At 39.4% G+C, this 14,915-nt stretch overlaps 1 pseudogene; it reads right to left on the reverse strand.

Annotated features, from left to right (window-relative positions):
* Positions 1–1,114: 1,114 nt before the first annotated feature.
* LOC140937952 (uncharacterized) lies at positions 1,115–4,061 on the reverse strand (annotated as a pseudogene).
* Between the last annotated feature and the right edge of the window lie 10,854 nt (positions 4,062–14,915).

Here is a 14,915-nt window from a genome sequence, read left to right on the forward strand (position 1 = left end):
CTGTTTGGTTCTTAACTTGGCAGATACGATGTTTGGAAAATTAAACTTTTTAAACATTATTTGTACACTATGTGTGTTGGTATTTCAAGAGCAATCTGTCATTTCTTTCAAAACTAAATTCAACATTTGGGAAGATTTACTAGTTACCAAGCATTATGTGTTTGAAAAATATTATTCTTAATCCTTTTCTGTTTTTGGATTGGAATTTATTCAATATTTCCCATAAAAGAATATAATTATTGGGCTAACCCTTACATTGTAATGCTATCACAAGATTATTGTATTCTTTCCCACCCAATAGTCATGAGAATAACAAATCTAGATTTAATCAAATCCTTTTCGAAGGTGGGGATTTCTTGTCCCTTTCATTTTCCAAAATTGGGAATAACATGTTGCAATATTCCCAACTTGTGGAAAAATAGCCCCATTATTTTCCCATATTTTGGGAAATAAACCCATTGGTTTCCCAATGTTGGGATCTTGGAATCTATATTGCATACTTTCCCACACTAAACACGGCATCGGGAAAACGTAACCCTTACTTTAACCAACCCTTTCCCAGGGAGGGGATTTCTTGTCCCTTGCATTTCCCAAAATTGGGAATAACATGTTGAAATATTTCCCAACTTGTGAAAAAATAGTCCCATCATTTTCCCATATTCTGGGGAGAAAACACATTGGATTCCCAACATTAGTATTATAAAAAAATTTTTTTTTTATTTCCCAAAGTGAACCCAGCATTGGGAAAAATAAACCCAAACTTTTACCAATCATTTCTCATCGGAGGAAAATGTTGTCCCAAACATTTCCCAATAATGGTAAAAATTCCCAACACTTTCCCAGTTTGGGAATTCCAAAAAGTTTCCTGTGAGTGCCCTTCGAGGGCCATAAGAGTGCGGTGTCATCTCCTTTCAGGGCAATCTGGGACGCCTCCATAGACGTCCGTTGGACGAATGGCCACCAATACGGGAGTGGTCTAATCTCAGGAGCCACGAGCGTGGCAACGGCGTGATAGTCTTGGAGATGCTTGAGTACAGGCCCTACCAGGTGGGTAGGGGGCAAGATGTATCCATTTTCGATTTCACCATTACGACTCTGGCGGGATTTTGCCTTAATTACAATATTCAATATTTTTTTAAGTTGCCTTCACCCATGTTGAAGTACTACTCCAGTGTCCTTCGGCAGTTCCAAAAATTGAATCCCAAGCCACAACATTCCTTGCTGACCTGTCATGTGATTCCCTCACATGTGTATTGTAATGAGTAAGTCTCCCACTTGGAATGAAAAAGAAGACATCTACCGTTCTGTTGACAAAATCTACACTTTGTACATGACCATGCCAAATGTCTCCACTGCACTCACCCGGAACAAGAATCATGTCCCCTCTTTCGGGATAAACAGGTACGATTAATTCAGAAGGACAATTTTCATGATGACGCATGTAATCTACCACTGTGAGTAAATTGTCATTGTATGGGTACAGAATAACTTTTCGAGAAATTTTGGCAACTTTAAACACTACGGACCTTGAATTTGGCTGGCTCTCAACCTTAACAAAGCCACTCCAATAATGGGTGTCGGCTACACCAGTCTCTGTAAGATGCAATGGATAAAAAAATCCATGACCTAATAAACTGTTCAAGTTACCATCAGTGTTGACAGAAAAAAATCCTTGCAGCTGGACTATATGTTCTTGTCCATTTGAGGACACTATGACATTGTCACCAAAAGTGAAAAAAGTGCCATTAAAACCAATGTCTGGTTTAAAACATCTCTTTGAAACAAATGTGGCCTCTGGAACTGTCCAACTAGGTACACACAACAGTTCAGCTATCTTGTCTTGGTCACCCATAGTAAGAGGCTTAATGTTTGATACTGAACCGATGAGAAAAGCATCCCTTGGAGGAGGCTCTATTTCACACAGTGCCTTGGCTGTTTCCCTTGAGCAAGCTATCCCCTACATGAAGAAACACGAAAAAGACACATTGGATATCAAGAACTTGTTACACTCTTGAACAGCAAATTATATCTGCACTATAATAATAATAATAATAATAATAATAATAATAATAATAATAATAATAATAATAATAATAATAATAATAATAATAATAATAATAATAATAAAAATGATAATATAGAACAAGGGAAGGGGAAATTCAGAGGTTTATAATGTTATTTTATTCACAAAAATTTATGGGCTATGTGAATTTGTCAAGAGTTTCAAACTAACCAGTAAAACATCATGCTTTCCTAGGCTAGTTTGTTCTTTTTCCTCCACTGATTTTGAGTACTCTCTTATTGACTCTACATGGGCAAATGTAGCTTCGATGTTTTTTCCATTGTGAGACTTCTTTACATACTCCTCAACAGCTCTTTCATACACTGCACACCAAACATTATCCGAGGCTGAGAAATTTATGATGTCTTCATGAATATGAAGTAAGTTGTGCATCGAGATGGTACACAATGCCAACCCTTGTACTTCTTCCACTAATCTATTTAACCGCCATGCCAATTTCTGGTGCCATTTAATCATGTCAGGAGTCCATCCATTCCTTCCATCATGAAAGTGCAGCTCTGTCAATCTTGCTATAAGGGAGACAATTTTCATATTCCTTAGCATCAGTAAGTTGGCTTTCCATAATGCATTCTGCCATTGGAAATGAAAATTTCTGGAAACTTCCAGCTTTCCAATATCCAATACCTTTGCAATCTTTACCCAGTTGTTTTGGAAGTCTACCATCTTTAAATTCACCGGTCCATGGAAAGTTACCAATTTGTTTATCAAGCTCTGCTTTGTCAAGCATCTCCAACTGCAAAGCTCTAGACAACTGATTCTTGACCACATTCAGCGGAATTGTGTGATAGACATCAAAAACAAAATGATTCAAAATGTCAAATCCATAAAGGGAGTAAAGATACTTGTGAAAAAGGGACAGTCCGGTAAAGCCTTTTTCTGATGACATTCTTTTCCGAACACTTGGTCTTGTTTCATTCTCAATATCAAAAATATTTTCAAGTTCTGATTCAATGACCCTCTCTCCCCAAGGGTGTCTAAAATGCTAGCGATTCTGTCCATAGTAATAGTGTGTATTTGAGCTATTCTGCAGATGTTGACCGACCAGTTTACATCTGCGACATGCACATTTACCCTGGTTAAGAAACTTCCCTGTTTGGCATTGACCAGGATGATCAGCTGTCCACATCAGTAAAAGCAATCGAACTCTCTCCTCATTAGATGGTTCAAAACCTGGAATTGTGATTCCTTTAGGGTAGTTCACTTTGTAACCTTCAATAAATCCCTCACACAGATCATTCATTAGAGGCTGCAAGAAAGGGTCCAATCCATTTGGTAGATTAGGAACTTGGGAACAAGGCACAAAACCAACCACGTAAACTTCCTCCACGTGATTTCTTTCAGCCTTTTTCATGTTAGCAACAGAAACTTCAAAGGATCCAGACCCCCTGTAGCTTGAACCAAATGGCTGCCAGCCATCAAAGTGCCCCACAAGAGCCAAGTTTGATGGGGAGCCTTTTGTCTCTCTAATACGGCGTTCAAATTGTTCAAAACAAACAGGACACTCAACAATAGAGAGCTTTAGATTATAAGACGAGTATGACTACGAGTACGAGATTTTCTCAATACTAAGTAGTGCACGCGCGTGAGCCAGCGTCATTTTGGCGGGAAAATGTGGTAGCCGTCGTCATTCTACGACAAGTTTTCGCGCAAATGTCGTGGTGGCGAAAACAAGATATCAAATGCTAGAAGTTTTATCATTTTGCGATCCGCAGAGCACGTAACCTTCTTCGCGAAAGATAACAATGCTAACTTTTTTAGTGAAAAAATGGTAAAATGAAGCTTTCCGGGAAGTCTATATTTTGAAAAGACGCGATTTAACTTTAAGTCAAATCTCGTACTCGTAGTCGTCCTCGTCCTCGAATCTAAAGGTCTCTAATTTTCACATTGCTATCCCCATCTTGATCTGTTTAGTTGTCAGGAATATATTTAAGCTCCAGCTGAACGGGTATCAAAGATCAAGCTTCACATTTATACCCATTTTGTGGATAACAAAACCAATTGAGACATCAACTCACTCAAAATTCACTTTTCTGGACCCCAAATTCAAAATTATCCGAATGAAACCTTCCTAGACCCCCCTCAAATGGAAAGGAAAAGACCGACCACTTCTATTCCAATCCAGGGATGTAGCCAAGGAACAGCCGAGCAAGCTATGACATCAGTCAGTCTATTTTATCCGCCATTTTACTCAACTGCACCTTCAAAATTTCCACGTCTTTGTTTTCCAGATTAATTTGAGCTAGTGGCAAGCTCGTTATCAGCAAGTGAAAAAGGCAGGAGGTAGCCGGCTCTCAGGGACATCCCTGCCAATATCTACTTCAATTGATCTGGAAAACCGTGCAGTACATATAATTTGCTCAGACACAACAATCCGCCATGTACGCTGAACTTGATGGTGATGAGTCAGACAAGATAATGTCTTAGGCAATGTTAAGTTGGAGCATTTTACAATCTCCCTGTCATTTTGAGAGGGAATAATCCAGATCATTTCGTACATTTTACGACTCCAGCAACACAAAATGTACTTCGGAATATATTATTAGTATTTGACTTTTTGATTTTAAAATTATTGAAAAAATGCTTCTTGACATTTTGTTTGTTTGTTTTTTGGTGAATTGGCAGAGTACTGTCCTTTACCAGCTAAAAAGACGAGTCCTACGCGAGGTTCAAAGCAAAAAGAAAAATTTTGCTGCCATAAAGGAAATCCAGGAAACCAGTTTTGGTTTTAGAAGAAGGGAGATTCAGCAAATGTCTGAGAAAAACGTTTTGTGGATCTATCTTACAGCAAAGTACGAGCCAGAGGCTGTCTCCTTTGTCACCTCCTCTGTCCCTCAGCTTGTGATCCTTTCACCAATGCATCGTTTGGAAACAGTGATGATGGTAACAGTTGTAGCTGTGGCCAAACCAGCGACCAGTGTAGCAGAGTTACGGTTCCAGAGTAGACTTCAGACATCCCTAAGAGTGCAGTTCGCAAAATACTCGAGGGTCGAGACAAGAGGGGAGAAATGTTGCCAGATCCTCTCAAAGAACTTTGGCAGTGAAGCTCAGAACAGTTGACCAAAGAGGAAAGTCAGGGACAAAGATGTATTCTCCCTATCCAAGCAATATCTGGGTAGGACAAACTTGACAAAACACTACATTTATACCGGAAACCCAAGAACTATGAAACCGCATCCCTGCCATACCTCACGGGCAGTGTGTGTACAAATCAAGAGGCAAGTTCAAGACTTGTTGCAGCGAGGCATTGTTAGGAATCAAGCAGTACGTAATCTTCTCCCATAGTACTAATGACAAAAAAAGATGGTACCCAAAGATTCTGCACTGATTACAGGCAAGTGAACATGGCATCTGTCTAGGGGCTGATCTGCTGCTGTGCACTGACGATTCTATTAGCGTGTTTTCTACAGCAAAATGGTTCAGCACGTGGGATTTATCTTCAGGGTACTGGCGAATCCCCATCAATCTAGCTAGCAGTGGCAAGGCTGCCTTCGTGACTACCTCAGGATTGCATGACAGGACCATCGTGCCCCGACCATCATGCCCTGAAGGCTTACGTCACCACCTAGAACTTTTGAGTGATTAATGGAACTGATCTTGTCAGGACTTAGGTTGCTAGATTTATTTAGATGATGTCATTGTGTATGGGAAAACAGTAGCAACTGGAACACTTAGAGGAGGTTTTTGCGTTTGGGGAATTTTCCCCTCCCTAGTTCACAGGGGATTTTGTAAAGGACTTTCACGGATGAGTTACACATGGCTGCTTGTTGAACTGTTGTGTTTGTCTATGTTTCTGTGTTCACAAATGAGTTCACCACACTCTTCACAATATATTCGTGAATGGCAAACTTTCAAAAACATGCTGCCCAGAACGGCAACTCTCGTGAACCAAACTAAGGCTTTCTTTTACTTCTTCAAACCGTACCACGAAGAGGGCAAAGTGCCAAAACAGCTTTGACAATCTCACTACTATTTTGCCACTCTTTTGTGAACAACAAAAAAACCCACTGACTTTTGTTACTTTGCGTATGGGTGCAAAGTTGCCTTACAGTTGCGCCTCCTGACCCCACATGATGATCTTTCCTATTTCATGTTTAATGAACTTCCTTGCTTTCAGGCCAGGTTAAAACAACAAGTTTTGATAAAATAATCGTTCATTGACGGTGTCTAACATCCTTTGCAGATACAGGAAAAAGATCAAAGCTATTGTGAAAAAGAAAGACTGTCCTGTGATCCAAAAGTGCAAGAAAACGTCATTAGCCACGCTGTGGTGTGCTGCATCGACTAGCGAGTGGTTATCCATAACTAGCCACGTTATGAACAAGCACAAAAACCCATTGTTTTGTAAAAATGGCTTAACTAACAAAAATGTTCTTATGAACAGTAGAGTTAAAAGCGTTTGTATTTGTAAGTCAAGCCCTGATTCGTGTGACAAATAATAAACATTCTAAAGTAAATACCATTTAGACTAAGTATGCGTGGCGTCAGTTCGTAAGAGTTTACAGGGGCTAGACAGCTGCACAGCAGAAGGTGGGCGCGGATTTGATGATCTATTATTGCTCCTTGACATGCTGGTGAAGTATGGGGCCATTGAGTCTGTAATTGCAGAACTCAAAAACGACTTTAGATACCTAAAACAGTACACCAAAAGTGATTACAAGGTAAATGATTAGTGCCTATATGGAGTCTGCCCATGCATTTTCATTGTGTGAAGGTGTAACCGCATGATTGACTCGTTCACAGATCCACTGCTCATTGGCTAATACTATTCCTGACCACTGCAGAGTATTTGCACTCAGTGATGCTGAAAAGGAGAGCTATTGCCACCACTGTGATCATCAACATAATCAATGTCGTGACAGCTGTGAGACCTTGAAGACTGTATGTAGCCAGTATTGAGTAAACCCGGCCTAGGGCAAAATAATCCTATCTAATTATATCTTATATCTCTTTTAGTCTTTAGACTCAGTTTTGTCCTTTATCCAGTCAACCAACCTCCCGCAGGACCTTCAGGATGACCTCCTATTTAATGCAAGAACTGAAAGTGACGGAGTCCGTTCCTGGAAGGCTCACCAGCTGCGCATGGTTCACCAGGATACAGCCGGGACAGATATCATCGATAGTCTTCAGAACGACTCAGTGCTGATCACACAGGATTTCACCATGAAGTTCTTACCCACCCAGTACAGGGAAATGCAGGCTGATTTCTTTGGTAAGAGAAGTATCTCTTGGCACTTGACAGTTTGTCAGAGCAAACAGCGAGGGGAGCTGGTCGCGCAGACGCCTGTGCAAATAGTTGAATCGGGTCTACAGGACAGCCACATTGTAGTAACTGTGATGGAGCATGTACTGAAGACCTTGAAGCAGGAACACTCCAAGTTAACCAGAGTTGTCTTCCGCCAAGACAACGCAGGGCGCTATCACTGCACAAATACCATTCTAGCCAGCAAAATATTGCGTAAGAGAACCAACATGGATCTCTACCAGATTGATTTCAGTGATCCACAAGGTAGTAAAGGTCCATGCGATAGGAAAGCAGCGCAAATCAAGACGCACGTGAAGCAATACACAATACATTAACCAAGGTGTACGATATTGGTGGAGGGAATTTCCGATCCTGGACGTCATTTTCAGGTATGTTCAACCAAGAGGTGGTAAAGGAAAATTACTTGCGTTCATGGTAAAATGGATCTCAGTCCGCTATATTATACTGGTTTCATAGCACACACACTTTACCCATTTGGTCTCAAAGGGGATATATGGTAATCTTAGCAATAAAGCTATAACCCCATGCCACTGTATCATAAATTACACCCTTATTAATAAAAACTTGATTATTTTGGTCTTTTCTGTCAGGAATACGACTCGATAACCAGTTTGAATGGATAGCTGAAAGGCCAGGGAAAGGAGAGTTTGTGTCAGTGAAAGCCAAAGCCGGCGACATCCCATACAGATAGCCTATTCAAGGAGGGCTCTACCACTGTTTCCATGCCCAGATGACGGACGCACCACATCCTACATGACATACGGATACGGATCCATTACAGTTAAAGCTCAAAAGAAGAATGTCTATTCTGTTGCTATTATTGAATTTTTGAAAAGGTGCTCCTGTGAACAGTAATTCTGGTAACTATAATTACTGCAAAAACCGTGGATGAAGATAACGCTCGTTGTTAACGTTGGATCTCTAGAAAAGAGATCTAATCAGCTAAAATATTACTGAAAACAAAAAAAGAGAAGTCCAAAGACTACTGCAAAGTTGATTAACAACGTGTACTGTTTTTATAATATTTGGGCGAGCCATACCAGCCTTCTTCAGGTTTTCAGACGTTACTGAATTTATGATGGGAATTACAATATTATATAGATGGAGGATATTGCAAAAAAATTGTTTAAAAGGGGGGGCAGCGGAAATGACGTACAACAATAAAAAAGAAAAGAAAAAGTAATAAGGATATAGGTTAGAATAATTCATCACGGCAGTTTAGGCCATTAGGTTCAAGAGTCATGGCCTTATTTATCAAATGTGACTCCCTCGCCTTACGGACTGAGGGGGGGAGGGGGGGTTGGTGCTAGGTTATAACATAGGACGAAAAGGTCCTACTCTGGAACCAAATTTGTCATGCTTTTCTCGTGGATCAAGATTTTTTTGCAGCATTTAATTTAAGTCATCAGTTATTTCTAACCCCTCTCCAAAACAAAAACTGTGTATTATCTGATGGTATGTAATTTGAAAAAAAATTGTGGGGTATTTACCTACAAATTAAATGAAAGGGCATTTGTAAGCAAAGAGAGAGTACTGTGAGAAAGTTCCTGAAAAGTGTGAAAAAAGACTCTTTCATCAGTAATGCAACATCATACTTGCATGGCTCGTTGCGAATAAAAAATGACCAAAACTAGTCATAAATCAGATATACCCCCGGAAAATATTAAACTTAGCAGGTTCTGTTATTTTATAGTGTCTTTATTGCCGTAGCTGGATATTACAAAAACTCGTAACCAGTCCTCCTGTCCATGTCACCCAAAATAGCATTTCGTGAAAACTCGAATTTTCAGCATTACTGACTCGTTCTCCTGTTAACACAATATGACTGCCCGCGGAAATTTTTATAACAGAAACTGCACCAATATAAGTACTTTCAAACAGTATAAACAGATTTTTTGACGTCCATCTACTTCTAGAGATATTTCCAGGGAACTATGGCATAGTTCCTGATTGAACAAGTGTAAGAAAAAAGGAGACATCTTTGAACATACATTTCCTAGGCAAAAACATAACTGGTCCCAATGGAATATATATTTTTGATATCTTTAGATTTGTGTTAAGTTCTGGATTAAGTTTCACAGGTTACACAGGTTTTGGAAATTTTTAGCGGGGCTCCGCCCGCGTGCGAAGCACGCGCGTGGACAGAGCCCCATAGCTAAGGAAATGTGGTAATCTACCCATCCGAGAAAATTTGGTAATTACGTGACCGTACGACCGTCCGTCCGCACCACAGAGAAACCAATGTTTACTCTCACACTTTCTTGCTAGTTTGGGAGCCCAATAGAAAACTAATTGCACATCAATGTTGTGATCAATTGACAGCTGTCAAAACAGGATATCCGCTGACCAGTATCACCTGACCATAGCGCAGGCTCAAGTGTCGACCCATCGAGGTCGAGTACTTTTTTGAAGTTATCCGCTGACATATTACCAGTTTCAAATGATCGCAGGCTCAAGTCTATTTTTTCCAATGATTCATATGAAATATGTCGTGTTTATGTCACTATGGCCCCGCACTGTCAAGATTTTGATTTCAAACTGACCTCGGACGCAAAAATTCAGCCACTTTTTTAAAAATAAAGGCGGGGAAGACCTTTTCTTACCATGGTCACGCGTTGGTCACGCTCTACGTCCAATTTTTGTACTCTGATTGGTCAAAATTTGACAGGTGAGTTCATGCGGAAAATTTATGCAGGATCTTGAAAATTGTTTACTTTGACAGCTAAAGCTGACAGAGTTTTGTGTCAACTTGTGATGTTTTTAACTGTCTTTTTCCACTGGATGTACAAAATGAAATACAGCTGCTATCAAGAGTCTTCTGTTATCCATGGCTGGTTTGTTCATTGGGTTTTTGGTTGAGAAATGCGTCGTTTGTCAAAACTGGGTAATCCGATTTCGGATGGCATTGTTTTCGTCTTTCACCTTGCTCAATGCGTAAGAGGGTTTAAAAGTCTCAAGCAACTATGGCCTTCCTTGATATCTTTCAGGAACTGAATCTCGAATGGTAAGCCTGAGTAATTATTGTATTTGATGTTTGTTTTTGTTATATCTAATTTCATGAAGTCGAGCACAGTTTATGCGGCAAGTTTTTGCACGTTTGTTTAAGAGTTGAGTCAATGATCTGATCTAGTATCAGGTTTGATATAAGCTTACAGAACTTTAAAAGGCCTTCAGATATATTTTCTCACGGCAAATAGAAAAAAAACGTTCCGAAGAATATTTAGTTATAAATTTGGCTGGAGAAAGAAAACTTTTGAGTGATTTTCTTGCTTCGAGGAGTTCATCTTTGAAAAAAAAAACACCGGGAGGCCGGCTGAAAGTAAAACAAAATAAACTTCAGCTTAAGCTTTAAGTTTAAACGGCTCAGGATTTTTAGAGACACTTTAATACTTGTCTTCGTGAATGAAAATTGTTGTCTCTGTAAGTGTTTTACCAAATTGTATTTCTTTTATTGATTGTTAGTAGTCTCTCTTGCAATTTTAATCGCTTGTCCATGGTGTTTTCTTTCATCGTTCATGAACATCGCTTGCAGGAGTACTTAGAAATGTCGCGCCTATCAAACGCCTTATAAGATTACACATCGTTATAACTGGAACCATTAAATAACAAAAAATAATGATAATAAATTCGTTATTATGTTGAAGCGTATCTCCATTAAAGTTCATTCAAACACTCAACCACACTGACAGCGCGCACTAAAAATGAGAACCGGCTGGCCGTATGGGTGATTTTGGAAATTTTTTGAACGGTTTCTCTAAAAGCCCACGATTGATGGTCCTGAACATTGAAAAATTGTGAAATGCCGTATTCTGTCCGAGGTCTGTATGATAAAAAGTACTGTTTCACCTCAGATGTGTATAAAAAGTATAAAAGGTTGGTTTACACACCCTCAGATTTGTTGGCAAGAATTTGTAAAGTAAACCCGTCGAGGGCAAAAAAATTCGAATTCCTCACATTCGCGAGCACGAATACACAATGAGTAAATTTTCATAATATAAAGCAACTGGCAAAAGCATTTACCGCATACAACATACATCTAGATTTATAGTCAATGACATATTGAAAGCTACACACTTAGCTCTAACCAGTACCAATATTTTTATTGTTATTGTTATTACAGTTTTGTTCTTTCTACTGAATTATTTTATACAGTTCAGGTTATAAAGTTCCTGCATGTTAACCGCCAGGTTAAGGTTTTCTATCACCTAGCTGTTGTATTCAGTTGTTCTTGTTTATCATTAATTTCACGGTTGTTTATGTTCACTTTTTTCTCTTACAGAGGCGGAGAGTTTCATATTACATATTGTTACAGTTCAGAAATTCCATAATTGACAGAAATAAACGGTTATGTGAATACTATGTACGTTAATGGGTACCAACAGGAAGCAAAGACTAGTTACTTGTTACAGTAAGGCCCGGTTTAAACATCGCATTTCACACGTGCCAAATTTAATTCAGGTATCAAATGCGTAGGAAGTTCAATGTTTAACTAAAATTAATTTCGACAACTCGACTTCTGTCGCATCTTCGACTGAGCCAGTCAAATCTCGACAGAAGTTCAACTGTTGTCTTTTGTGCCGAGTCGAATTTGTAAATCATGTTTAATCTATTATAACCCACAATTCTCAATTTTTTCCAAACTCTATCAAAACTCGCTCATGATTCGACATCTAAAATGGTGGATTTACTTATTTAAGTAGAACCAAATAGGTATCAGACTCGGCACAAGTAAAATTTGAAGTTTAAATTGGGCCTATCGAGATGCTATTTGCACGATTTAAACCTCTAATTTATACTCTAAAGTTTCTTACAAAATTCGTTAAAAAGGAGCTATAATTATTTAATAAATTGTCCAAAATTTATCAATACATCAACACTTCAAACAATTGGAGTCAAAATTTTTTAATTTACTTTATTCTAGTAATTCTAGCATCTTCGGGAATAAAACTTCATCCCATTCCATTCCGATCATTCCTCGGGAATCATTTCAGGTCGCATGTGAAAAACTTTGGGATCATTTGGGGTCGGGGATCATTTCGGGTCACGTACAGATATCCTGAAGTGATATAATAAAGTTACCGTATCTTATCTCATCTAGGAAAGACTCTTCTGTTTTGACAGGGGCAGAGCGATCATCGCATATCCACACATGATCATTCACCAAGACTTACAGGGGCATACAGAGCAATGGGGAAGAAAATAAGCTACTCCATTCTCCATGGAGGTTCAGGGTCGCATGGGCTTTCGCCTGCAGTCAAGAATTACCTCTCAACTGATGCAGATAGTGACAACCCTGCAATAATAACAGTGGAAGACATCCCTGGCCTTCACTAGTCTCCACTGCTCGATCTCCAATTATCCTTTAAAGGGACTCAGATCTGATGAACCTTGGCAGAAACACGATTCAAATAAATATCAATGATTTGCCAACTACTGTCCTGTTAAATGAAAAGCAAATCAATGAAATCATCAAACATTGCTGTCATCAACAAACAGGAATGGTGTAAGAATTAATTAGGCGCGAACATTGCATTCCAGCTGGGTCCTTTTTTCACCTACTATTAGAACATTTTTGTGAAAGTAAGGGAAAGTGATGACAGCCCTAGCTTTCTTGGGCCTGTCACGATCTGTATGACAAATGAAGAGCACATCTATCTTTCCTTTGTGCATTCTCTACTTCGTGAGGTGCCAGGCCTTAGCCAGTATTTACAAGCCTATGGAACCAATGAAGCTTCGCTTATCAATGCTCTAGATGCTGCTTTCCAGAACGCCCACAGTCTGTTGTGTTATATACTAAGAAGAATGTTGCGGTAAACCCCAAAATCTTGAGAGACATCTTTGCAAAGCCAAAGGGTCTGCCCTTTGAAAAATTGTATCAATTTCAAGAGCGAGCCAATTGTCTGATGAAGTGAGATGATCTTGAAGCCATGGAGCATCACAGCACGTCACAATTCTCATTATACGTCAAGAAGCATTACCTTGATGACCTGAGGAACAAACCAGCCAGTTATGGGATGCAACAGTTCGACCTTGGCAAAGATCCGTATTGCCAGAACATTCCAGAGTCTGTTAACTTCAAGATCAAAGGGTGGGTCAACTTTTTGCCATGTGAAATCAACAGGTTTCTCATTTCTCTTCAAGACCTGGTTCTTTTTTATTCCAAACTGAAGAAGAGTTTGCTCGGTTTGGATTTTCTGATAAGAGGGGAGTAAAAGACGAATTTAAGTAGCGCTGTGTGTAAGGTGGATAGCGCTAAATAATAGCTTATGACACGAAAATCCGAGGTTCTGATTGATCAAAATCCCTTTTTTAGCGACTTTTATCCGAAAATTGACGATTACAGCCCTGGGGATAAATACAAATAAAGATGGTCTTTGTCCTGATCTATTGTTTCAGCAACGTTCGTGACATTCGTATGTGCGGCAAAAAAGTTACTAGAATTTTCTTTGAGGATATCATATTACACAGCGCTGGCCACCATTCTTTCCTCTCAAGTTTTGGTGTTTCTCCTGTTCTTTAACAAGTCTGAGCTAACTGATGCAGAATTGTATAATAGTTCTTGTATATATTGTAAATAAATCATGAGTGTAAATAGGTGTAAATATTTTTCAACAAACGGCCCATGGAGTCCTCCAAATGCCCTTCGTCTCTTCGTGTTGTTGTCCTCGCCATGTGGAGTGGAAGCATGGTGAAGTGACCAGTGATCAGTTGAGATCTTGTTCTTGGGAAATCAGGTGGTTGGATATCTACAGCGATTTAGCCATTTCTTTAAATTATTTTAGCTTACTCAAGCTTACTTTTCATTGCATTCATAAATAACTTCACTCCATGTCATGAAGCTGACTTATAAATGCAGAAACACGACGAGGCATCCCAGACAATAGAGAAATATTTAGTTGTATGCCTTCAAACTGCAAATTGTTTGCTCCTACCCAACATCATGGCAACGTATTCTTATTCTATTTTATTCTTTCCCAGAGGAACCTTTCATGACACCATATGACAATGAGACAGTGGCCAATGTTGATGACTTTCCAGTCGTAGATTTAGAATGTAGTCAACCCCTCTCGAATGGTGCTAGTGCCTTTGTTGGAGAGAACTCTGAGAAACGTGCGTGTATCCTAGAGGCCACTTCCATAGACACTGAGGATGTTACAGACCTTAGCTGCTCCCAATTTTGACTATATACATGTAAAGACATAACAGCCTACAGGTATGTGCAGAAAGGGAACACGTCCTTTGGCTTTATCTGTCTCTTACAAAGAGCTCTGTGAGAGGAAAACGTGAATGCAGGTCTGAAGTTTTTGACACTATGAACAATGCAGCCTTGAAGTTTGTAAAAGGATGTGCCTGATTTCATTAACGAGACAGTCAAAAGCAAGACGTGGAGTACCACCTTTGGGCTTTCTCCTAAGCTTTCTGATGCCACATCAAACCCAACAATACAGGCTTTGATAAGAGCCTATAACGAGTCAGGGAACAAGGAAAAAGCAGCAGAAACAAGAAAGCGAGCTGCTGGTCTGAAAGCAAAGCCCTTCATAGGAAATTCAGTGAAGAATTCCCGAATAA

The sequence above is a fragment of the Porites lutea genome, chromosome 5, assembly GCF_958299795.1.
Source record: "Porites lutea chromosome 5, jaPorLute2.1, whole genome shotgun sequence".
NCBI classification, from domain to species: Eukaryota; Metazoa; Cnidaria; class Anthozoa; order Scleractinia; family Poritidae; genus Porites; species Porites lutea.